General features: G+C 41.9%; 1 protein-coding gene across 4 annotated transcripts in view; it reads left to right on the top strand.

The window, feature by feature from the left end:
• CALD1 (caldesmon 1) overlaps positions 1-26,322 on the top strand; it is a 220,030-nt gene that overhangs the window by 62,803 nt on the left and 130,905 nt on the right. Inside the window, exon 1 of one of the 4 annotated variants that reach the window (XM_033951389.1) lies at positions 5,059-5,081. The exons of the other annotated variants lie outside the window; for them this stretch is intronic. The gene's annotated coding sequence lies outside the window, so the exon portion shown is untranslated. Of the gene's footprint in view, positions 1-5,058; positions 5,082-26,322 lie in introns of those variants that run through there. 4 annotated transcript variants of the gene reach the window in all.

Raw genomic sequence — 26,322 nt, 5'->3', positions numbered from 1 at the left:
AGATTTTGAAAACTCGTCTGGACGCCTAGATTGCCTTTACAAAGAGGACATGTTTAGGAAAATCCAGACATCTAAGCTGAAGAAGAGTTGCCAAATAGCTTCCCATCTGAGGCCATGGTACTGCTGACCAGTGTGTGTCAATGACATCCATCTCCACCAGCCCACCTTCAAATTTCACTGAAGGGGATACTCAAGGTTGCTTTCTTTTCTGTCTATTGAGAAAAGCCTTGTCCTTTACATGTGCGGCTCTTCCCCCCCACCCTCCCCCACACCCCATCCATTTTCCCCTTTCGGTCCTGAGAGGCAAAGGAGCAGAAAAAAAAAAAAAAAAGACAATTGGTGGCTGCCGCAGAGGTCTCTGGGGGCTGCCATTGGTCCCCAGGCCTTGTATTCAAGAATGGTGCTGGACATTTCCTATGTCAATTCAAATGAATGCACAGTCCTTGCTACCACCAGCGGATTGAGGAGGCTTCAGTCAGCATATTTTTATCTTCCCAGGGCCTCAAGTCATAATTTTGTGTACGTATTGAAACAAATCAGTGAACAGGGTGTAGCAGAATTTAGTGATATCCACAGGATCTGTGATATGAACGCTGCTGCCGTGCTCCCTGGAACTGAACTGAGAACCTCATCTCATTTTACAAATGCCATCTGGTGGCCTGGAGGTGAAAGGTTCTATAATGCAGTGATCATTTGCCTGAGCCACCCAGTCCCTGGCCTAAAAAGATTTAGAACCCCATATCTGTTCCTCGGTGTAGTCAAGTTCTTCCGTGAGATGGCTGTGATGGACACAGTAGGTCATACGAATACTTTCAACCACTCGTTGATAATCTTCAAGGGCTCTTTGATCTCCTAATCTCTGCAACATCTGAAGCCTTAAAATTATCCTAATACAGAGAAGACCAAATTAAGTGGATGAAAAACAAAACCCCGGGCGGTTGAACCTCTCAGATGGATGTCTTGAGAAAAATCTGTGCTCCAGCTGGGTCAAAGTGCTGTAGATGTGCCTAGGAAACTGAAGGGGGGGGGGGGGAATAAGTCGTCTGTTTATCTAAACAACTAGCAGTTTACAAGGGCAAAAATATACTATATTTGTAACTTAAATGACTAAAAGTTCCCAAGACTGAGCATCCACAAATCAACATTTTGAAATTCTTTTGCTTGTTAGTGGTCAGCGTGGCTGCAGAACTCACAGTGACCCCGCCATAGCAAAAAAATAAAAGAGGCCTTTGAACACGCTTTATAAGCTGACATGAGGGAACAGTATAATTAGGTTAACACCTAATACTGTCTATTGTGAATTTATCATAAGGCTTGTGCTTTGGATCTGCAAATGACATAACTCTGTGCCTGAATTAGTATAATCCTTCTTGCTAATACTTAATTGAAACCACCTGATACCTCAGATATGGACGTGTGACCCTTAATTACCCAGTCTTTAGTACATCAAACATGAATTTTTTTTAATTTTTATTTCACAGAAAATTATGTTCTGATGGAGTCATTTATAAGCAGAATGTACATACTGCTAAAGAAAGAGGCTGGTCTTTGGATCCACTTCTCTTTTGTACTCTGCTGTTCATACAGTTAAGATATTGTCTAGAGAATGACATGGAGACAAAATTTTTCCCGTCCCCGTGGGAACTCATTTTCCTGTCCTATCCCTTTCTTCTAAAAAAAAGGGATTAAAGGAGTCAAGATCTTCAGTCAATCTTTGGTCTTTAAACTCTCCCAACTCTGGAATAATCTCCCCTTTTTTTTTAAGGAGTTCCAGTTCATTTCAATTTTTCCGTAAATCTTTATAAACTACTCTATTTGCCAAATATGTTGAAAATTAATTCTTTTGAAATTTTGCTATTATCTTCTATTTATCATTTATAAATCATTCCCTTTTCAGAATGATGACTCGGTATACAAAGTTAAGCTTTAGTTTCGTTTCGGTTCTTTTCCTGCCCCTGCCCTGTTCCTTCAAACTGTGCACAAGCCTCAAACACTTTAAAATCATAACTGTTCGAGGCTTGTGCAGTTAAGGCAGGAATGGGGCAGGGACAGCGACAAAACTTGCGGGGACAGGACAGGGAAATGGAGTTCCTGCAGGGACAGGGAAAAATCGGTCCCCGTGGTGTTCTTAATTCTGTATCTCAAAAACTAGAGCTGATAGGAGAAAACTGGTGCCATTTTTGGAATCAGCAGGTCAAATACAGCCAGAAACTAGTCTAACATTTGAGGCACCAAAATGAGTGTTGGCCAGTGTATGATCTTAGAGGGGACATGATAGAGACTTACAAGATCATGAGGGGCATGGAGAGGGTGGGAGGGACAGATTCTTCAAACGTTCTAAAACTACAAGAACGAGAGGGCATTCGGAAAAATTGAGAGGGGACAGATTCAGAACCAATGCTAGGAAGTTCTTCTTCACCCAAAGGGTGGTGGACACCTGGAATGCGCTTCCAGAGGGTGTGATAGGACAGAGCACGATATTGGGGTTCAAGAAGGGATTAGATGATTTCCTGAAGGACAAGAGGATTACTGCACAGGTCCTTAGACCTGATGGGCCGCCGCATGAGCAGACTGCTGGGTGCGATGGACCTCTGCTCTGACCCAGCAGAGGCACTGCTTATGTCCTTATGTTCTTTCTACAAATTATGCATTATCAGACCTGTAAGTTCACTTATTCTCCCTTCTGTTCTTACAGTTCTTACTCATTCCTTAGTCATCCAATGAATAGATTATTGTAACTCGCTTTATGCTGGATTATGTCAAAAGAACCTACAAAGACTACAATTTATTCAAAACACTGCCACTTCAGATAGTACAGAATACTGCAGTAAAAATCATATTTAATGCAAAAAAACATGACCATGTTACTCCCCTTTTACATAAAGCTCACTGGTTACCAGAACACAGAATCACCTATAAAATACTTCTGTTAACTTTTAAAATCCGACAAAATAACCAGCCAGAATTCATTAATAATCTTCTTATCCCACATAACCCTTTTAAGACCCTTCGATCATCAGCCCCAAACCTTCTCTTTTTTCCGTCACTAAAGTGCATAAACACAATGCGATCTTCCATTTGTTCCATGACTGCTCCTTCTCTTTGGAATAGTATCCCAGCTTATTTACGTGAAGAATCAATTCTTAATCAATTCAAGACAAAGCTAAAGATATTTCTTTTCATTGATGCCTATGAGATTTAACTGCCCTTTTAAGGGCGACCTAGAACGATTTTATTTCTACTTCCCCTCCTACTGTTTTTCTCCTAAATTATCTTTTATCTTTAAAATTGTAGTTCCTGTCTTGTTTCCACTCGTTATGGTTTTATGTCTCCAAAAGTCTTTGTCGTCCCCTGTTTTCTTACTTTTGTATTTTAGCTATTGTATGCTTTTATGATTTTGTACACTGCCTAGAAGGCTGATTAAACTTGAAAGTCGAAATTTTGACCTTAATACCCCTCTACTAAAAAAGAACACTGGATTCCTCTACCTCACTGTATCAATTACAAAATTCTTCTGTCAAAGTCCTTCCAGCATATCTTGCTCATCCTGATATGTATGACAACCTACTGGCCACCAGAGCAACGAAACTGGACCGACAACTCATCAATCTTCTGACTTCGACCACAGACTACAAAACCTTCAAAAAAGAAACAAAAACCCTACTCTTCAAAAAATTCATAAAACCAATATAACACAACCAAACATGTTCTGATCTCCTCCGTCAATTGCCAACTACTCCTTAGCAAATTGAAAATCTTCAAACTATTCCTTAAGTGCTTCTTACTATCATAACAATTCTTATGTAATCCGCCTTGAACCGCAAGGTAAAGGCGGAATAGAAATCACTAATGTAATGTAACTTAAGCCATCATATCAAATTGTTCTTCTTGACCGTATTTGTCAATCAATTATTTTCAGTACGAGATCCGTCTCTTTGGATTTCTCTTCTTCCATCACTTAGACTACAAACATCATTGCTTAAGTTTAAAACGGATCTAAAGACATTGCCTTTCAATGACACTGATTCCTGATTTCTTAATGTGTCTCTGTTTATTCAATTATTTTTATGTGAATCCTGATAAATTAGCAGTAGCCCTTATGTCGTTTCCCCTTCCCCTTCCCCTTTCTCCTGTCAAATATATTGTAGTTCTTCCTTCTCTCCTCATCCCTCTCCTTAAAAAAAAAAATTAGCCTGCAAGTCGCTTTAAACATTTTTATCCATAGTGCGGGATACCAAACTTTTGGATCATCTTAAAATGGATATTTTAGAAGTGACTGGAATACCAGAGAGAACTGATCTAGAGAATGTGGTATCTGCTATATTGATATTGACTGGCTTTGGTTGCCGATTGTCATTGGCTGTTCTGAATGTTTACACATTGTAAAGTGACGTTTCTGAACTTGGCTGGTAGGATGTGCCAGAGTCTGAGAAGCAGCGATGTGTGGTCAGGACCTTCAGAGGACTCACCCTACCCCTTAAAGGCCCTGAGGGCACTGCTCATTAAACTGTTGGGTGTAGTTTTAGGGCTCCTTTTACAAAGGTGCGCTAACGTTTTTCACGCACGCACCGGATTAGCGTGCACTACCCGAAAAACTACCGCCTGCTCAAGAGGAGGTAGTAGTGGCTAGCCCTAACACACCTTTGTAAAAGGAGCCCTTAGACAATAAACTCACTTATCACAATCAAATTAGTTCTATTGTCCAAAAATGTTTCTTTAAGCTCAAAATGATTCGTTCTGTTTCTTCTCTTCTAGAGTCAGCGTCCCTTAACATTCTGATTCACTCCTTAGTTATTTCTAATCTGCACTACTGCAATTCTCTATACTACGGCATTACACAGAAGGCACTTAGAAGGCTTCAACTCATTCAAATAACGGCTAAAAAAATTCTATACAATGCCAAGAAATTCGATCATGTGATTCCTCTACTAAAAAAAGCTCACTGGCTACCAATTTCGCAAATGCATCACTTTTAAAATCCTAGGTTTGACATTCAAATCTAATTGACACATTTTCCTACTTTTATTTATAGGTTGATTGGACATCGATTAGCCCGCCTACTCCATAGGGCTTTAAACTAGGTAAGTTGGGGGAGGGTACATACTTATATCCCAGAGCAGTAAGGAACCACCCTGAGGAGGCAAGTGGCAATCACACTACAAAGTCTAAGGTAAGTACCAAGGATACACACAACATTTCAGGGAGAAAGATAACTGATAATTTAGGAGCCACACTAACTCACAAGGGAATCTATTCACAGATATGGAGGGCTATGTATGTTAATGCACACAGCTTGGGAAATAAAATTCTAGAATTAGAGACTGAGATAACAAATGCCGATCTTGACGTGATAGCAATATCCGAAACCTGGTTCACGGAATCGCATGGGTGGGATATGGTTATACCAGGGTACAACCTACTTCGTTGCGACCGAGTGGGTAAATTGGGAGGAGGAGTAGCGCTATACACTAAGGAAAGCATCAAAATCACCAGAATCACAGATATTAGATACACCGGGGAATCCCTCTGGGTGAACCTGGCCAGAGGGAAAGAAAAATGCCTATACCTTGGTGTGATATATAGACCTCCCAGGCAACAGGAGGACAAAGACATGGAATTAATTGAGGACATAGAGAACATCACGCTGCGCGGGGACTTAGTAATGCTAGGAGACTTCAACATGCCAGATGTAGATTGGAACACACTCTCCGCGACTACGGGTAGCAGCAAAAGAATATTAAACTCCTTAAAGGGGGCACGTCTCAAGCAAATGGTGTTGGAGCCCACCAGGGATCAGGCAATACTAGACCTGGTCCTCACCAACGGAGATAGCGTCACGGAAGTCTCAGTAGGAGACACACTGGCCTCCAGCGACCATAATATGGTATGGCTCAACCTTAAGAAAGGTTTCCCTAAGACAAACACAGCAACAAGGGTTCTCAACTTTAGAGGTACAGACTTCAGCAGCATGGGAGATTTTGTCCATCGGGAGCTATATAAACAAGCAAAATCTGACAATGTGGAGGGTATGTGGTCGTCTCTGAAATCCATACTACACGAAGCAACAGACCGATACATAAAGACAGTAAGTAAACGCAGGAGAAACAAAAAACCCCAATGGTTCAGTAAAGAAATTTCAGACCTAGTTAAACAGAAAAAAGACGCATTTATCACCTACAAACATCTAGGCAGAGAGGGGGCAAAAGAGTACTATCTAGACAGATCTAAAGCTGTCAAAACGGCAGTCAGAGAGTCCAAACTCCAAATGGAGGAAGAGTTAGCACGGAAAATTAAGAAAGGGGATAAATCTTTCTTCAGCTATATTAGTGACAGGAAAAGAAACAAAGATGGGATAGTACGCCTGAAGCAATCGGACGTTAACTTTGCGGAATCAGATTCTGAGAAGGCAGAACTACTAAACCAATACTTCTGTTCAGTATTCACCCGAGAAGCGCCGGGAGTTGGTCCACAGCTGCAGACGGGAGATAACCAGAAAGATCCGTTTCAAGATTTTGAATTTACGCCCAGTAGCGTCTACGACGAACTATCAAGACTCAAAGTAAAAAAAGCCATGGGACCAGATAACCTACATCCCAGAATGCTAAGGGAGTTAAGGGAAGTCCTGGCAGAACCATTATCTGTTCTTTTCAATCTTTCCCTAAGCACAGGAAGGGTCCCCTTGGACTGGAAAACCGCCAACGTAATCCCACTCCACAAAAAGGGCTGCAGGACAGAGACAGCAAACTACAGACCAGTGAGTCTCACGTCTATAGTGTGTAAACTCATGGAAACACTGATCAAGCAGAATATTGACACAATCCTAGACGAAGAAAAACTACGTGATCCACACCAACACGGGTTCACCCGGGGTAGATCCTGCCAATCTAATCTGATTAGCTTTTTTGACTGGGTTACTAGACAACTGGATGCTGGAGAGTCACTGGACGTAGTGTATTTGGACTTCAGTAAAGCATTTGATAGCGTCCCTCATCGAAGATTACTGAACAAGCTAAAATCGATAGGATTAGGAGACACTCTAACTACATGGGTTGGGGATTGGCTGAGCGGCAGACATCAAAGGGTAGTGGTGAACGGTACCCCATCTGAAGCATCTGATGTGATAAGTGGAGTGCCGCAGGGCTCGGTCCTGGGTCCGATTCTATTCAACTTATTCATAAGAGATATGACGCAAGGACTTAGGGGAAAGATATCGCTGTTCGCAGATGACGCCAAACTTTGCAACATAGTAGGCAGAAGCTTATTACCTGATAATATGACACACGATCTACTGCTGCTGGAACAATGGTCAACTACTTGGCAGCTTGGCTTCAATGCTAAAAAATGCAAGGTAATGCACCTGGGAAAGAGAAACCCGCGTAGAACTTATGTACTAAATGGTGAAACCTTGGTTAGGACCACAGCGGAACGCGATCTAGGAGTGATCATTAGCGAGGACATGAAGGTTGCCAATCAAGTGGAGAAGGCTTCCTCCAGAGCAAGACAAATGATGGGGTGTATCCGCAGAGGTTTCGTCAGCAGGAGACCTGAAGTTATGATGCTGTTGTACAGAGCCATGGTGAGGCCTCACTTGGAGTACTGCGTTCAGTTTTGGAGACCTCACTACCGAAAGGACGTGCTGAGAGTCGAGTCGGTGCAGCGAACAGCCACCAGGATGGTCTTGGGGCTCAAGGATCTCACGTATGAAGAAAGACTAGAGAAATTGCGGATGTACTCACTAGAGGAAAGAAGGGAACGAGGAGATATGATTGAAACGTATAAATATATCACGGGGCACATCGAGTCAGAAGATGATATCTTCCGGCTCATGGGACCCTCGACCACCAGAGGGCATCCGCTAAAAATCAAGGGAGGGAAGTTTCATGGCGACTTCAGGAAGTATTTCTTCACCGAGAGAGTTGTGGATCATTGGAACAGACTCCCACTCCAGGTGATAAAAGCCAGCAGCGTGACGGATTTTAAGAGAAAATGGGATACTCACGTGGGATCTTTAAGGGAGTAAACTCAGGGGGGGAGGATACTTGGAATGGGCAGACTTGGTGGGCTATAGCCCTTTTCTGCCGCTTTTTCTATGTTTCTATGTTTCTAACTAATAATAATAACTTTATTTTTTATATACCGCAATGCCACAAATAGTTCAGGGCGGTTTACAGAGGACGAGACTATATACAGACAGCGATAATACAAAAACTTTCAAAATTACATTGGCATGTTAAGATTAATCGAGTTTATCTGGGAGTGTTTTAGGAATGCATCAAGGCAGAAGTGGAGTCAGAGAAATTTGCCAAAGAGATAAGTTTTGATTGACTTCATGAAAGTTTGATAGGAAGGTACGTTTGTTCCATTTGCCTGCTTGGAATGATGGTGTTCTATCGAGGAATCTCTTGTAGACACAGCCCTTCCAGATGGAAAGGCAAAGAGGTGAGCACTACGTGTACAGGTTGTGCCTGGAAATTCGTGAGACTAGTAACGAACTTCCAGATTCAATTTAAAGATGAGTCACGACGCCGGAGCTACGCGAATGGACACTGTCGATCGAGGCCGAACAAGTACGAAGAAATACCACGAAGTATACAATTCCGACTCAGTATTAAATAAAGTTGTGAATAATATTTACATAATATGAAATATCAATATATTTTGAACACAATATTAACACCCCTCCCCCCCCCCGTTTTGTTTTTTTTGCGGATTCTCATTGGAAAATTAATCCGATTGGCGCATTTCTACACAATTCTTCCGCGGGCTGACCCGTGCTTTGGAGACCCCTGTTCTAAATAATGGACAGCATCGCTGATGTGGCTGGAATTTAAAGGAAATGCGAAAAATTGTTTCAGAATTCGGAATATGCTTTTAAGATGGATTCAACAATTCAGTTGAACAAGCTTCAGATTTTAGAGCTGCTCTGGGTCGTCTCGATTTTTTTTTTTCTTCCAAAATACTTTGATGAACAATTGGCAGAATGGTACCATTCGTTCAGGTTTACTGACTTGTTTGATCACCCTGTATGGAAGAAGTTCCCAATGTACTCTTGAAGCTGATTTGCAGGAAAAGCTCACACAGTGCTGCAGAAGGGTGAAGGTACCCCCCCCCCCTCTCTCGAGAGACCCCCACAGAGCACTGAATGACCGCACTGAGGCCCTGGCCCTGATTCTATTACGCAGAAACTAGAGCAGCACTTGAGGCCAAAGTAGAGACTTTGGACTTTGGCCAGAGTAAATATCTCAGTTCCAGTAATGGCACCCCCATCTCCTTCCCGTGCATCGGTTGTGCAGATTGAAAGAGAGGCCTGTGTACTTCCCACAGGATGTCTGCTGTTGAATTGTACAAAATATCAGGTGTTTCGTAGCTAAGCCCTCCTAATTATGACCATCTAAGGTTCATTAACTTGTTACAGTTGCTTTGGGACGGCTTTTTTTCTGTGTGTTATGATCGAAGTTCATTTTTGTAAACTGGTTTTCCCTTCGCTGTCTCGATATCCCGCGCTATAAGGAATTATAGCAACACTTAGGAACAAGGAACAAAAAGAAAAAAAAAAAATCAAAACTCTCCATTATACAAAAACATTATTAGAAAGTGCCAAAAGAATGAAAAAACTTTGGCAAGGTCAGATACGTTGATTATAGGTGGTATATTAAGGGCTCCTTCTACTAAGCTGCGTTAGGGCATTAACCCCCTCCCCCCCCCCCCGATCAAAGATGTTAAACAGAAAAAACTATACGATGGCTTCTTGGCCACTCAAGCAGCAAAACTAGATAACCAGATCTCCAATCTACGGATAACGACCCCAGACTACAAGATGTTCAGAAAAGAAATCAAAACTATACTCTTCAAGAAATTCCTGAAATAGTCCTAACATCACATATAGCTTCCTCCCTCCCTCCCTCTTCCCGCCATACAGAAACTACCTGATCTACTCTTTACCTTCTCTAGAAATGACCAATGATCTTCCATTAGAACCCACCGTTTATAACTCTTTTGTAATCCGCCTTGAACCGCAAGGTAATGGCGGAATAGAAATCTCTAATGTAATGTAATGTAATGCGCAGAATAGCACGCACTAAAATGCCGCACGCTAGACGCTAACACCAGCATTGAGCTGGCGTTAGTTCTAGCCCCGTAGCGCGGAATTAGCATGCGCTAATCTGCGGCGCGCGCTAAAAACGCTAGTGCACCTTAGTAAAAGGAGCCCTAAGTTTTTCTAAACTGTAAACTGAAATCCTGCAAAAATAAAGCACCTGCTGAAAGTTACATACTGATTATGCACATAATTCCTTGGACTAATGACCTAAACCTGGGTTGCCAGAAGTCCAGATTTCCACTGACATGTCCTCCTTTTTGAGGATATGTCCGGGGGTCCGGATGGCTTTTTAAAGCCCTGCACTTTGTCCGGGTTTTGAAAAGCCTCTAGCAACGAGTGCAAATGCCATCCCGCCGAGCAAATAGGTTGAGGGGGCGGGGCTGGAGGCCGGAATGGGGCGTGGCTGGGCCTGGGTGCAAGGCCCGGGTTTTTGTGTATGAAAATCGGGTTACCCTATGTATGTGTGTATAGACGCATGTAAATATCAAAATTCCACCTAAGAATCAGTAGCATAGCCACGGGTGGGCCTGGGTGTGCACAGGCCCACCCATGCTTGTCTCAGAGCCACTCAGCGTCAGTGCCTCATTTCCTCTCCTCCATCACTGGCTCATCATCTACCTCTCTCTCTCTCTGACCCCCATCCCTCCCCAGTATACCACAGAGGCATCCCAGCAACCACAGCAATTCATCTTCGTTGCCTGCACTGGCTCCACAGTCTTCCCTCTGCCATGTATAGCCACTGTGGAAACAGGAAGTGACGTCAGCAAGGGTTAGTTGCTACAAAGGGAAGTCTGCAGTCACCAGGATGCCTCTGAGGTACATGAGGGAGGAGTTCAGACAGATGCACAAATGCCAGTCGGGGGGGTTGGAGGAGGAGGTTCTGGCTATGCCACTGCTAAGGGCTATTCTGTAACTATGTATGTATCTTACATAATGTGCAAACCTCTTGGGAAACTTTTGCTTGATTCTGGTGGTTATTTATAATAATCACTAATCACCTGTATTCATCTCAACACACTCTTCACTCTTCATTACAACATAAAAGTGATTTTGTGTAGTGCTCAGACCCTTAACCAAAACGCCTCGTGCAATGACAGCTCTTGGCAAAAAGTTATCCAAGCAATGATATTCATTTGCTAACACAGACAACTTATCCATTTCTAACAATATACAAATAGCAGTCAAAAAGTGAAATGGATATCATATCCTCAGCTTTATCTGTGAATTTTCAGCAGTGCCAAATGAAGGCAAAGTGGCACTGAATCTATATAAAGCTAAACAAATTAGATATTCATGAAACTTGATGTAGTCGGCTGCCACAGAAAATTGACCTCAGAATTTTTTAAGCATCCTGGAACTGAAATTAGATGTTGATCTATATAACAGCCTTCAAATATGGTCTCTTTGCACCCTCAGATTATCGCTGTATATTTTAACCTGGTCCCTCTCACGGGTCAGTGCACCCATGTGACCTTCAAAGCTCATGGAGATCCCTTCTGAGAAGGCCCCAATTGGATTGTACACCAACTGTTCCGAATAAGGTGTATGTTGGTTTGGAGAAGACTACAGAAATGAGAATTTGAAATAAAACAAAAGTGGTGGTTTTATTTCTGAAAATTAAATATCTCTTAACTTAAATAAAGCCTTTCCTCAGGGGCAACAGAATTGTTTGGGGGAGTAGGGGTCCAAACAACCCAATCTCCAGCTCATACATTTCAAGATGAAAAGTTTGGCGAGCTGTGAATGTGATCCTTTCACTCTTGATTTGCTGCTTAAAGAAAATGCTCATCTATACCTCAAAGACTTCTCATCTTGGTTCAAGTAGAAAATGCAATTTGAATTCACCATCCTCTCCCAAACCCAACACAATATCATCTACCCTAATGCCTTGAGGCTTCCTTTGTAGCCCATATTAACTTAGAGAAGTTGGAAGAGAATGCACAAACACTGCCTTCTCAACTCCACCACTGACCGGGAATCCATCTGTTCTTGACTTTGAACAATATGGGAAAACAGCCCATGAGATAACGACCATCTTGGGACAGCTCCGTTATTCATACACTTAGATGTTAACAAAGAATTCACCCTTTGACTTTTTCCCATAGAAATCATTAGTTGACTTCTGGAATATTGCTGGATGCTTACAGGGTTGACAGGGTAACACATAATTAGGATACATCAAGAGTATTAAACACATAATAGTTTTAAGAATCCCCTCCTCTTTATCAATGGATTTATTTCTGGAAATACAGATATGGAGAACAAGTGGATCGATTTTTCACTCCATCAAAGATTACAAAGACTAGAGGACACTCGATGAAACTACAGGGAAATACTTTCAAAACCAATAGGAGGAAATATTTTTTCACTCAGAGAATAGTTAAGATCTGGAACATGTTGCCAGAGGTTGTGGTAAAAGCGGATAGCGTAGCTGGTTTAAAGAAAGGTTTGGACAAATTCCTGGAGGAAATGTCCATAGTCTGTTATTAAGACATGAGGGAAGCCTCTGCTTGCCCTGGATCAGTAGCATGGAATATTGCAACTCCTTGGGATTTGGCCAGGTACTAGTGACCTGGATTAGCCACCGTGAGAATGGGCTACTGGGCTTGATGGACCATTGGTCTAACCCAGTAAGGCTATTCTTATGCTCTTCTGTTCTTGTATTTATGGTAGGAGGGAAAGGATAGGAAGCAGAAGGGGGTAAATCACAGGGGCTGTGGCTCAAACCTATATTTTGGCTAACACAGCATCAGCAACTAGAGTACTTAGGGGTGGGCTAGAAATTGGGTTTTTTGGCCCCCCCCCCACTTCTGAAAGCATTTCTGTTGCCCCTGAAAAAAGGCTTTATTTAAGTTAAGAGAGATTTAATTTTCAGAAATAAAACCACCACTTTTTATTTCAAATTCTCATTTCTGTTCTTCTCCAAACCAACATACACCTTATTCGGAACAGTTGGTGTACAATCCAATTGGGGCCTTCTCAGAAGGGATCTCCTTGAGCTTTGAAGATCACATGGGTGCACTGATCCCTTGAGAGGGACCAGGTTAAAATCTACAGATATAATCTGAGGGTGCAAAGAGACCATATTGGAAGGCTGCTATGTATTAATACAAATAAGCACCATACATATGATGAACATACATCCGTACTGCACTTCAGTTGATATTTTGGATTCTTGACAATGTATTTTATCACTTTATTGGTTCTGTTGTGACTTCCTTAATGTACCTTATATATGTATTACTCATGCTATATATTTCAGTGAGGCCCAGTATCAAGCCTTAGGTAGATATAGTCAGTTCTTTCACAAGTCGCGGTCCTCTGTACAAATTGTTAGAGAGATCCAGTTTTAGCAAGGCTCATTACCAACACAGATGAGTGAGTCTCCGAAATGAACTTGACAAAGTTTACTGGAACAGATCCTCAGACCCTGGCATTCACATCTCTAATCTCCCTGGGATATCCCACTGCACGGAGCAAGCAGAGCACAGCTCAGAGTCCGAAGAGGGAAGGAAAAGCTGTGAGAAAATGATTTTTATCTAGGATGAGGAATTTTGAAGTAGTGAAACCTTGGTTTGCAAACATAATTCATTCCAGAAGCATGCTCGTAATTCAAAGCACTCGTATATCAAAGCGAATTTCCCTTTAAGAAATAATGGAAACAGACAATTCATTCCACAACCCAAAAACCTTAATACAAAATACAATACGTACTCGTATTGTAAGACCTCGCTCGTTTAGAACAGTCACTACACTCCTGCAGTTGTGATGCGTGTATACTGTATGGACTTGTATTGCAAGACATTGCTTGAATATCAAGTTAAAATTTAATCCAATGTTTTGCTTGTCTTGCAATCCCAAGGTTTTACTGTTTATACAGTTCTATAGTGCACTTCACACATTCAGTCTGGGAGTACTACAGACTTGCTCTTTATCTTTCAGTGAATGTTTGTTTTTCTTTCAGCCCTCTTCTAGCTGCTCCTTCCCAGGCTTCCATCTACTTATGACTTATCTCAAATGCAGAATTGGAAGACACATCTAAAAATATATTTAAATGCAGTGTCAACTAGAGGCATTTTTGAAGGACTGATAAGTCACCTTACAGTAAGCTATAGATGCAACCATGCTCAATCCCAGGTCCGTCTCTTGGCCCCAGACTCGCATTGGTAGAACTCCCAAATAAGATTACCCTTCCTTCTCCTCAACTGGCTGTTGCTACTGCCACTACCAGTCCCCTCTGCCTACAAAACCTGCTTTTTTCCCTGTTCCTAGCACTGCAGACGTCTCACACTATAAGCCTTAGTGCCCAAATCCCCAAATTGTTCTTCTGAGACTTGAGAATGGCACATGTGGATCCCGAGTACTCTGAGAGTACAATTTATTTAAGGGAAGAGAAGAATCTTGAGAAATTCAAAAGTAACTTAAAAACATTTCTCTTCAAAGACGCTTTTGCTAATTGATGAAACTTACTGCAGTCTAGAATATTTTATTGTATTATATTACAGTTTTTTTGTTATTCATTTTGTATTCTCCCTTTTTTTGTTCTACTTTCCTATAATGATTTGTATTTCATCTCCCTTCCTTCCTTGTGTTTTTTAGTTTGTTGTCGTAAAATTTTTTTTTTTATATTGTTTGTTAATATGTATTGTTCTGTTTGTATTATTCCCCTGAAATTGTAATTATAATTTGTTCATCGCTTTGAAATTTGACTACAGTCCCCAGTTATGTCTCTAGCAGGATATATAATTCAAATCTGATATATTCTAATGACAAAATAGAAATAAAATTATTTTTTTCTACCTTTTGTTGTCTCTGGTTTCTGCTTTCATCTTCTTTTCACTCTTTTCCTTCCACCATCTGCCCGTTCCATCCAATGTCTGCCCTCTCCCCCTTCCATATGTATCTGACTTCTTTCTATGCCCCTCTTCCTTGTCCATCCTCCTCTCTCCTTTTACATCATTCATTCCAGCTTCACTGCCTTCTTCATTTTTATCTCTCCTACACCAGATCTAGCATCTTTATCCCTCTCTCATTTCTCTGCTGACCCCCTTTCCAGCCTCAATGTCTCTCTACTTTCTCATTCCTCTCTCTCCCTTTTCTCTCATCTGATCTCTCCATTCCACCCTGACCCCCTTCCCCTCCTGTAATCTCCCTGCCAGCTGTTTCCTTCCTTTTTCTTTCTCCCTACCCTCCTTCCTTTTTTTCCTTCTCCCTTCCCTCCTCCCTCTATCCAACATTAACTCTCTTCACATCCCTTTCCCTCCTCCCTCACAGCAGCATCTCTCCTTCTTATCCCTTCCCTCCTCCCTCTATCCAACATTAACTCTCTTCCCATCCCTTTCCCTCCTCCCCTCCCAGCAGCATCTCTCCTTCTTCTCCCTTCCCTCCATCCTCTATCCAACATTAACTTTCTTCCCATCCCTTTCCCTCCTCCCCTCCCAGCAGCATCTCTCCTTCTAACTTCCTTCAAGTCCAGTAACAGCTCTCCCTTTTCCAGCACCTTCCCAGCCTCCTACAGTGGCTTCCTCCCCTTCCAGCAGCTCTCGGTACTTGCCTGCAGGAAGTTGCCGGTAAATCACTGCCCTGGCAAATAGGAGAGCTGGTGGGAGGGGAGGAAGTCACTATGAAGGCTCCCCAGGATCTTGTTCGCACACACTGACCATCTCCCTCCACCTGCACCTGAATCTGAAGCTCTCTCCGGTCTAATCGCAACTTCCCCGCGGCCCTCTTCAGCAACTCGGCAGGGGTGGCGATCAAGACACGCTGCCGACGTCGGGTCCTTCACTCTCTGAATCCCGCCTATTTTGTTTCAGCTTCCTGTTTCCGAACAGGCGAGACTCACAGAGGGAAGGCCCCGACGTTGCAGCCTGTCTTGATCGCCTGAGGCTGGGAGGAACATTAGTCAGCAGGAACCGCAGTCAGGAGGAACCGCAGTCGGCAGGAAATTTTACTGCCGACTTGATCTCGCCGGCCCTGCGCGGACCGGCAGAAATTTTCTGCGGACCGACACCAGTCCGCGGACCGGCGGTTGAAGAACTGTGCTCTAGATTATGATACATATACATTTATTATAATTATAACAATCAAAAACAGATAAAATAATTTTTAATAAATAGCTGAAGGGGAGCCTTGCTCTTACCCGGAGGATACCACTGAGGGGCTTGTGTGCCGGTCCCTGGTCTCCTGCAGCAGCGGTTTTCAAACTTTCCTTTACTCGCCGGCAGGCACCTACAGAGACGGACCCCCTGACGTCATCGGGTCTGTCTCCAACACTTTAAAACCAAGCCGCTACTGCGGTTGCGGCCGCAGGGCGTGGCCGAAGTGGCGTGCCCTAAGGGGCACGCAAGGCCCCTTGGGAGCCACGAGGAGTCCAGGAGCTGGAATCGGCTGGTAATATAAATTTTTTCCTATAATTTTTTTATATGACCGTTAGAATATGGGAAAAAGAAAGATTAAACCAAAAAGCTCTACACCAGTGGTATCAGGTCCAATGGACAGACATTTAACATTATTTTCTGATAACCCACCTGCGGTACCACCAAATGTATATTCCTCCTTGTTAGGAGCCTCAATAAGTCCCCTCAACCGCACTCCTCCCCTTCATCCGGTACCCAGTGATAGTGGGAATATAAACCCTACTATATCCGATGCTCATGTGGTTTCATCTACCCATACAAGTAAATTAGTATATGCTGAAATACCTAAACCATTGATATTTTCTGGAGGAGTGGATGAAAACCCACAAACAGAGGAAACACAGGATATTACTTTAAAGGACTTATGGTTAGGAATATCCAGAGTTGAAAGGTTTCTCAGGACTACGATGAAACAAATGGGAGACTTTTCTCAGTTAGTTTCTTCTAAATTAGAAAATGTGGATTCTAATCTAGGTTGTTTGGATAAACGATTAAATGTTGTTGAAACTCAATGTAATAATTTACAAGCTGTCTCGGTATCAGCTGTTAAAGATTCTACAGTGATACATTCTAAAATTGAATCTATAGAGAACATGAATAGAGTGAAAAATCTCCGCTTGGTCAATTTTCCAATAACTCATTTATTGTCACCTGAGATTTTATTAAGGAAGTTTCTTAAAGAAGTACTGGGAATGGCCAATGCGGAGAATTTTCCAATAAATAACTATTACATTCCTCCAAAAAAAGTTGAATCTGCCCAGGAGGTGGACCATCTGACCACACCAGAGGTAAATTTGACTGAATTTTTGGAAGATACACAGGATGTGATTCAGAGCCGGTCCACCCTGGTAATAACATGCATGAGCGAGATGGACAAGATGTTGATAATGAAACTTTACTTCAAAAACAGGTTAATGAAATTTTGTGGGGATTTGGTTAGGATGTTTCCAGATGTATCTAGAACCACTCAGTTGAGGAGGAAAGAATTTTTGAAATTTACCTGAAATTTCCCTGTAAATGTTTGGTTAAGTTACAAGATATTGAGTATGCCTTTTGGGATCCTATACAACTACAACAATTTTTAGTTGCGAGAGAACAGAAATGAGTTTGTTTCACCTAGCTGAGAATATGAGGAGAATTAATTTAAAATAATATTCCATTTAGTAAGGAATGATTCAAGGTTCTCTAGTGCGAACTGAGAATTATTGTCCTTTATTTTCTTGAATTTATTTGATTAGAAATAGTAATATGTGCTCCCCATTAATGTGGGCTTAAAAGGAATTATGTATGCATGGTTTGATTATGTATTGTTTTGTGTGATTTTCCTTTTTTCCTTTGGAATTATTGGATATTGTAATGTATTCAAAACTCTAAATTAGAAAAAAGAAAAAAAAATAGCTGAAAAAGGCTGGCAGATCATAAAAACTAACTTGTTAGTAACATGAAAATTAAAAATATGCAATAAAAAATAATAAAACCATATAATGAGTACAACTGACCTTGATCAACAAAATGTGAGCACAAAGGAAAAGAGACATCGGGGGCCAACCTGGCTCGTTTTCAAAGCTGATGTGTCATTTCACTGGTTTTCCCCCCTACCAAGTTTCTCTTAAATTTTTGGTCAGTGATTTTGCTCCCAGACAGACATTTTGCAGCCTCTTTTATGCAATTTTTTTCTATCTCTGCTTGGATGGAAAGAGTAATAAAACATGTTGATTTTCTTACTTCCTCTGAGGTGCTGCCAAGGTGCAACATACAGTCACTTATTTTGCTTTACCTGTCAAATAAATCCAGTTTTTCTCAAAAGCATGAAATCAAAAAGGGTTTATACAGTTGCCTGGGCCAGGTTAAATCTGATTAAACTTTTCTGTTCCAGGAAAGCTGCAGGTGAAATATCACTTTTATTGCTACTAAAAGCATTTGTGCAAACCAAAACTTATGGCACGACTAAAACGTGCAAAGAGCACTCTAGAGCGTTCACCTTCAGATTTGACCCAAACACAAATACATTTCACTATATAGAATATTTGGGACTCCGGTCAGACTTCAAAAACTGGATAACTCAAAATCGAATAGATGCTGGCACTTGAACTGGGGACATTGGATCATCTTTTATTTTATTGTCCGTGAATACTTAATTTCTGGAAATCAATTTGGGGTAAAATTAATTTTATTTTAGGTGTCTCTAGTCTGTTATCAAGTGATGTGATTTTATTTGGGACGGTGGTATAACACGGGAGAATCAAATCCACAAACACAAAAGCGCATCCCAGAGAGTGGAGATGTCCAAAGAAGACTGGCGAACTCAGATGTATGTCATAAAAAAATCTTTATTTCTTCAAACCAGTGATTCAGTGACTCGACATGTACATGTTTCGGGCAAAACGGCCTGCCTCAGGAGTCTTGCAAATCAAGCAATAATTTGAAAAACAGATTCACATAAAAGCGTTTACTCGATCATCCGTAGGCAACTGATAAAATCAAAAGCTCAGTACTGGAAATTGAAGCGGTCACTTCCAAATGCATTCCAAGGAAATTATTGCATGATTTGCAAGACTCCTGAGGCAGGCCGTTTTGGCCGAAACATGTACATGTCGAGTCACTGAATCACTGGTTTGAAGAATTTTATTTGGGACATCATTAAAACCTAAAAATCCAATTGACAGAAATAAAGATAGACTTCTTATGGCCACCAGAAATTGGGATAGACCGAATTTTACTTTTCGGTGGGAAACAATTTGTTTATATTACCGTTATGAAAGAATGTTAGCGGAGCAATCTGGGAAAATTAGGAATTTTAAAGAAATTTTGAGTCCATTGGAGTCATTTGTTAAACACGTTAATGATTAGTATTCACCTACCAGATTTGATCTTAGTTCCATGTGCATCCAGGAAGGAGGGGAAGAATGGGTAAATTGTTTAAGTAATTTGCAAGTATGTAAGTGCGGCTTATTGAATTTTTGAATGTGTTGCACTTTTTATATGCTTAATAAAATCAATAAAGATTTCAAAATCCCTTCCTGAAAACTTTTACTTACAAAGGACTCTATTTCCTAAAGGTTTGGCAGTTGTTACGCAGTACCTGTCGATTTGGTAAATATCTTTCTCTCCCTCCCCAACAAACCAACTATGAAACCAAACAAGATGCAAACCACCTCTCCCATTTTGACAGATGATCAAGCTCTCTACACACCCATCACCCCACAAACCAGGAAAGTGACCCCCACAGCAGAACCTCTAATGTCAAGATTACAACACCAGATATGGCCAATCTTCTCTATTTATGCGACTTACATAAGAACAAAAGGTCCATCCCGCCTGGCAGTCCGCCCCCACGGCGGCCCAACAGGTCACGACCTGTCTGAATCACCAGAAGGGGCCCCCTTGCCACCTTGGTTTCTCATTGAAGTCCTATTTTCCCATCGAAGTCCTAACCCTCCGGTCTTGCACATGCACGACCTGGTTGGGTTTCTATACTATTTTTTATTACCTGGTTAGCTTTCTATACCTGTGTTACATCCCAGCACCTCTCTCAGTATCCCCCGATCCCTTTATCCCTCAGGAATCCGTCCAATCCCTGTTTGAATCCCTGTACCGTACTCTGCCTGATCACTTCCTCCGGTAGCGCATTTCAAGTGTCCACGACCCTATGGGTGAAAAAAAACTTCCTTGCATTTGTTTTGAACCTATCTCCCTTCAGTTTCTCCGACTGCCCCCTCGTACCTGTTGTCCCCCTCAGTCTGAAAAAATCTGTCCCTATCCACCCTCTCTATGTCCCTCATGATCTTGAAGGTCTCTATCATATCTCCCCTGAGCCTCCTTTTTTCCAGAGAGAAGAGCCCCAGCCTATCCAACCTCTCGGCGTATGGGCAGTGTTCCAGCCCTCTTACCAGTTTCGTTGCTCTCCTTACATAAAATCACTATTTATAATTAAATAGGTTGAACTACAATTTCAATAGTACAAGAAGGAAAAAAGGAACGAAAGCAAAATTATTTATCAAACTAAAGTTATATGCTTTCTGGTTTTCCCCTTATCAATGTCCGACCATCTCCTGCCTCCTTTGGTTTTTTGGTCAGTGCGTGGTAAAATCGAAGCTTGGGGCAGGTCAAACCATTTTCTCTTTAATTAAAAGTTATTCTTTGTGCTTCAAACACAAGAGTACAAGCAAAACTCATAACTGTTTATCTCTACTGACTCACACAGTATGAACCGGAGCAAAATGACCATTTTAAGTCATTTAATTTTGCTCTAATGCTGCTCAGGCCTAACAGCTGCTATTAAAGTGATATTTCAACATAACTGGTCAAAAGGTTGCCTATGTTTAGGGCCTTTGGAAAACTGTATGAGGAATTAAAGTCAAAGTGCTGCATTTTTTGGCTTCTTTTCAGATTTTTTAAACACTTTTCCCATTTCTCTTCCTTTCAAGCCTTGATCTTGCCATATTCCTGCTGCCTCCAGCGTTCCGTCGCTCACCTCTTATGCTGCTCTCCTCAAGTTGACCTCTGTTTCTTTCGCGCTGTCCCTCCTCACTCTCTACTTTTTGGACCACGGTACTAGATCCTACTCTGACATACTGGACTTAGCCCCATGGTTCTGCCATGACTGGTCGCAGTGCCCTGAAATCTCTGTTCTTAATGCAAGACTGTGTGGATGAAGCAGTCATGGGAAGTAATCAGAAAAATCAGCTGTGCTTTTCTCATTCCCCTACGATTCATCCTGAGTTTAATCACCCCCAACAAAGAAACAAAAGACTCCAGTGCCTTTGATAACTGCAGAGGGAGAGAGTAGCACAGAGGTTAAAGCAAAAGCCTCAGCACCCTGAGGTGGTGGGTTCAAACCCACTTCTCCTTGTGACCCTGGGCAAGTCACTTAGTCTCCTCATTGTGAGCCCACCAGGACAGACAGGGAAAAATGCTAGAGTACCTGAATAAATTCATGTGTAAACCACTCTGAGCTCCCCTGGGAGAACAGTATAGAAAATTGACTAATAGTGTGAAAAGTTTCAGCCTCTGATAAGCAGAGCTGGTATTGTGACATCATAATGCCTCATCCACCAATAAGAGCCAACCTCATCAGTGATGTCACAATGGCTTGACTGTCCTAGACTTGGCTCACTTTTACTACATTTTGATTTCTAGAGTGATGCAGTGGTTAAAGCTACAGCCTCAGCACCCTGAGGCAGAGATAGCAGGGAAACGTGGTAAAACCGCCTGAGAGACATCCCTACAACCCATTTTACTGTAATTCTTCATCAGATTCTCAAACAACTCCACATAGTTTATGGCCTTGTGATTGCCCAGGAAGCCCCGAACCACTGCAATAAAGCTGTTCCAAGCCACTTTCTCCTTCCTAGTTAGCTTCATGGGAAATTCCTTGCACTCCAGGATCTTCTGTAGCCCGACAAAATCTCCAGCTGTGACCTTTGCCCTCACACAGATTAAGGAAGATGTCTTCAAGGTACTTGAAAGCTGCTGACTCCTTATCTAGAGCTCTGACAAATTGTTTCATTAGGCCTAATGTGAAGTGCAGTGGTGGCATCAGATCCTTCTGGGGGTCCGCAGGTGGTTCCCATTTGACATTGTTTCTTCCCACAGAGAACCTGGTCTGCTGTGGCCAATCCAACCTTTTGGTAGTGTGTCTTTGTGTCCCTGCTGTCCTAAAGGCAGAGATAGCAGGGAAACGTGGTAAAGCCGCCTTGAAGACCCATTAGGAATGTCACCATTTTGAAGTCTCCGATGACCTCCCAGCCGTACTTCAAGGTGCCTAGTAACGTCTTGTTGCTGTTGCAATCCTCTATGAGGTGCACTGAGTGAACCAGTGGAAGATACTTGTTCCCGGGTTACAGATGATTCCAATTGCTTGAAATAGACTGGTTGCATTGTGTCAGAAGCAGAGCCTATCTTAATGAGTGAAGAAGGTCGAAAAAGCTTTGTGACTCTTCCTCTGATCTGTGACTTGCGCACTTTCATCCAACAAATTCCTCTGCTTGAGCCTAGATGTCAAAAGAGCCACTAAGTTTACTCAACTTGGAATCGATCTGAAATGTTCTGCAATAAAGGTACATTTCAAAATATCAATATCCTGGTCATAAAAGCAAAGTTTGAGGGGAATGATAGACATTTTCTATACTTATGTGGCATAGGCAATTAAGAAAGGCCCAAATTCTATAACCTAATATTGGGCACCTATTTTGGAAGTACCCAACTAGATAGGCGTCTACCTAAATTGAACAACAAGCCTGGTTAAGCTTTTTAATCAGCAATAATGGAAACTTAGGCGCCTATCAAGAAAGAATGATTCTGTAACAAGGCACCTCCCAAAAATTAAGCAGCCTTCAATTTGCATGTTGGGCATGGGCGTGGCTACATGTTAGGCCCCTTGTTTCAGAATCGCTGCTCTTAAGTGTGCTTAAGCGCTGGCATGGCCGCCTAACTTTCAGTTGTGCCCAGAGCTGGCCTATTTATTGGGCGCCTCCAAAATAGGTGCCCAAATAGGCACCGTTCAGCGCAATTCACGAAACAGCAGCCAACTGTACTTGAACCTCGCTGAATGGTGCCTACATCAGCGCCTGACTTTTGGGCGCTTCTTATAAAATTTGCCCAGGAACAAAAAAATAAAATAAAATTTTTGTTACATACCTTCTCCTTTACAAAGCTACGTTAGCATTTTTAGTACCGACCTGTGAGCGTCTGAGCTGTTCCCGCCATGGCCAGTGCTAAAAATGCTAGCGTGGCTTTGCACAGGAAGTGGATAGTGTGATCAAGGTACTTGGCCCTAAATTATGGAACAGTTTACCAATAAGCTCAGAACGTTGAACCATTTTCGATCGATTTATGAGAGAACTCATAGCCAAATTATCCAGGCAAGGTTGTAATAATGCCTAAGTCTCAATTTTTTTGAATGTTCATGGAGCACAAGCCTATTATTAGGTACTTTGAACAAGAGATTTAGAATATTTATCAGTGTAAGTGATGACTGTTTTCTGATTTTATTGTGGAACAATTTACCAGTAGAGTTAAGGAAAGAAGAATCATTTCAAAATTTTAAGAGACATCTAAAAGCACATTTTTTTCCCAAATGGCTCTCCTGAATTGAATAATGGAATGGGGACCGCAACCTGTATTAATTTGTACTGATTCGTGTTGATCTGGGTTTATTTATTTCAGTGGCTATGTTTTAGAAATGTTCATTTCTTTGATGCTCTCAAGCTCTGCCAGTGACGGAGCTGTGCCGGAAGTTGTATTAAGACCTGGACTAAAATAGGACTGTTTGCTATCAGGCCGCTTCTGAGACTTTTCTCTCTCTTAAATTTGTTTTATTTTATTTTTTATTTCTTTGATGTTTCAACTTGGAAATGTATTATATGTTGTTATATTTACCAACTGCGGCAAAGTTCAAATGTGAAGTTATAGGAGAGTAAATTAAGAATTCATAATATAAGATAACCCTTAAAGATCACCTTTTAGTTCTCACTAAAATCAGTAGTACAGAAAAACCCTCAGATGCCACCAATATAGTCAATATAAATCCAATATAAGAACATAAGCAGTGCCTCTGCTGGGTCAGACCACAGGTCCATCCCGCCCAGCAGTCCGCTCCCGCGGCGGCCCAACAGGTCATGACCTGTCTGAATCACCCCTTGGTTTCTCATCGAAGTCCTATCTTCCCATCCAATTCCTGACCCTTTGTCCCCGCACCCCTTTCAGTACCCTACGATCCCTTTGTCCCTCAGGAATCCGTCCAATCCCTGTGTGAATCCCTGTACTGTATTCTGCCTGATCACTTCCTCCGGGAGCGCATTCCATGTGTCCACGACCCTTTGGGCGAAGAAAAACTTTCTTGCATTTGTCTTGAACCTATGCAAGAAAGTTTTTCTTCACCCAAAGGGTTGGAATATCCAATTCCAAGCTTCCAACCTTTAAAGTATTCTTTCTCTGTTATACATTTAGATCCTTATCTGGTGTTGCTGCTTCTGTTTTAGCCATAGACCTCAGAAACACCCCTCCTCCGTCCCATACAGGCTATGTTCTCATAACGGGGAGATTCATGTGTAACCGCCTCATCGGTCAAGGCTTAAATGTTAATAGCTAATGCTCAATACTTTTATGTTTTTTTAAACACTTTTTATAACTTTTAAAACGACTAATGAAGTATGTGTACTTATCTTCAAAAGTGTTGCTGAACTAGGCTGGTGGACCCGACATGTTTCGATGCCGCTTGTATTTGAAGAGTCTATGCGGGATGGTGGTTAACGGCATGAGTGGATCCCTGACGAAGCGGCATCGAAACATGTCGGGTCCACCAGCCTAGTACAGCAACACTTTTGAAGATAAGTACACATACTTCATTAGTCGTTTTAAAAGTTATAAAAAGTGTTTAAAAAAACATAAAAATATTGAGCATTAGCTATTAACATTTAAGCCTTGACCGATGAGGAGGTTACACATGAATCTCCCCGTTATGAGAACATAGCCTGTATGGGACGGAGGAGGGGTGTTTCTGAGGTCTATGGCTAAAACAGAAGCAGCAACACCAGATAAGGATCTAAATGTATAACAGAGAAAGAATACTTTAAAGGTTGGAAGCTTGGAATTGGATATTGGATTTATGTTACATGGTGATAATTCCAGGAATAAGACTTTAAATAGTGCCTTATAAGGCACCAATATAGTACCAATATAGTCAAGACTTTCTTGTATTTTGGCTTTATGCATCAAATCCTCATCGGGTCTAATATTGATTAATTCCTATATTAGGTTGAATCTACCATAGAAATTCTTAAGATGTTTAGGTACTTAGCTTCATGTTAAGTGGCCAGGTTCACAGGGCTTGTTAGTCCATGGGCTTGTTAGTCCCTGTGAACCTGGCCACTTAACATGAAGCTAAGTACCTAAACATCTTAAGAATTTCTATGGTAGATTCAACCTAATATAGGAATTAATCAATATTAGACCCGATGAGGATTTGATGCATAAAGCCAAAAGACAAAGAAAGTCTTGACTATATTGGTAGCATCTCTGAGGGTTTTTCTGTACTACTGATTTTAGTGAGAACTAAAAGGTGATCTTTATGGGTTATCTTATGTTATAAGAACATAAGAACATAAGCAGTGCCTCCGCCGGGTCAGACCATAGGTCCATCCTGCCCAGCAGTCCGCTCCCGCGGCGGCCCAAACAGGTCACGACCTGTCTGAATCACCAGAAGGGGCCCCCTTGCCACCTTGGTTTCTCATTGAAGTCCTATCTTCCCATTGAAGTCCTAACCCTCCGGTCTTGCACATGCACGACCTGGTTGGGTTTCTATACTTATTACCTGGTTAGCTTTCTATACTTGTGTTACATCCCAGCACCTCTCTCAGTATCCCACGATCCCTTTATCCCTCAGGAATCCGTCCAATCCCTGTACCGTACTCTGCCTGATCACTTCCTCCGGTAGCGCATTCCAAGTGTCCACGACCCTTTGGGTGAAAAAAAACTTCCTCGCATTTGTTCTGAACCTATCTCCCTTCAGTTTCTCCGACTGCCCCCTCGTACCTGTTGTCCCCCTCAGTCTGAAAAATCTGTCCCTATCCACCCTCTCTATGCCCCTCATGATCTTGAAGGTCTCTATCATATCTCCCTGAGCCTCCTTTTTTCCAGAGAGAAGAGCCCCAGCCTATCCAACCTCTCGGCGTATTACATGTTGTTATTACATATTTTTAGTTTATCAGGTCCTTTAGCCTTCGGGACAGATAGGGTCGTTTTTTTCAAGTACCTAATTTCATTTTAGTTTGGTTCTTTGTAAACCGCTTAGGTCAGTAAAATGCA

The sequence above is a fragment of the Geotrypetes seraphini genome, chromosome 7 (assembly GCF_902459505.1).
Source record: "Geotrypetes seraphini chromosome 7, aGeoSer1.1, whole genome shotgun sequence".
Classification (NCBI taxonomy): domain Eukaryota; kingdom Metazoa; phylum Chordata; class Amphibia; order Gymnophiona; family Dermophiidae; genus Geotrypetes; species Geotrypetes seraphini.
Note: the sequence above shows the minus strand (reverse complement) of the source record. Positions and strands in the feature narration are given on the sequence as shown.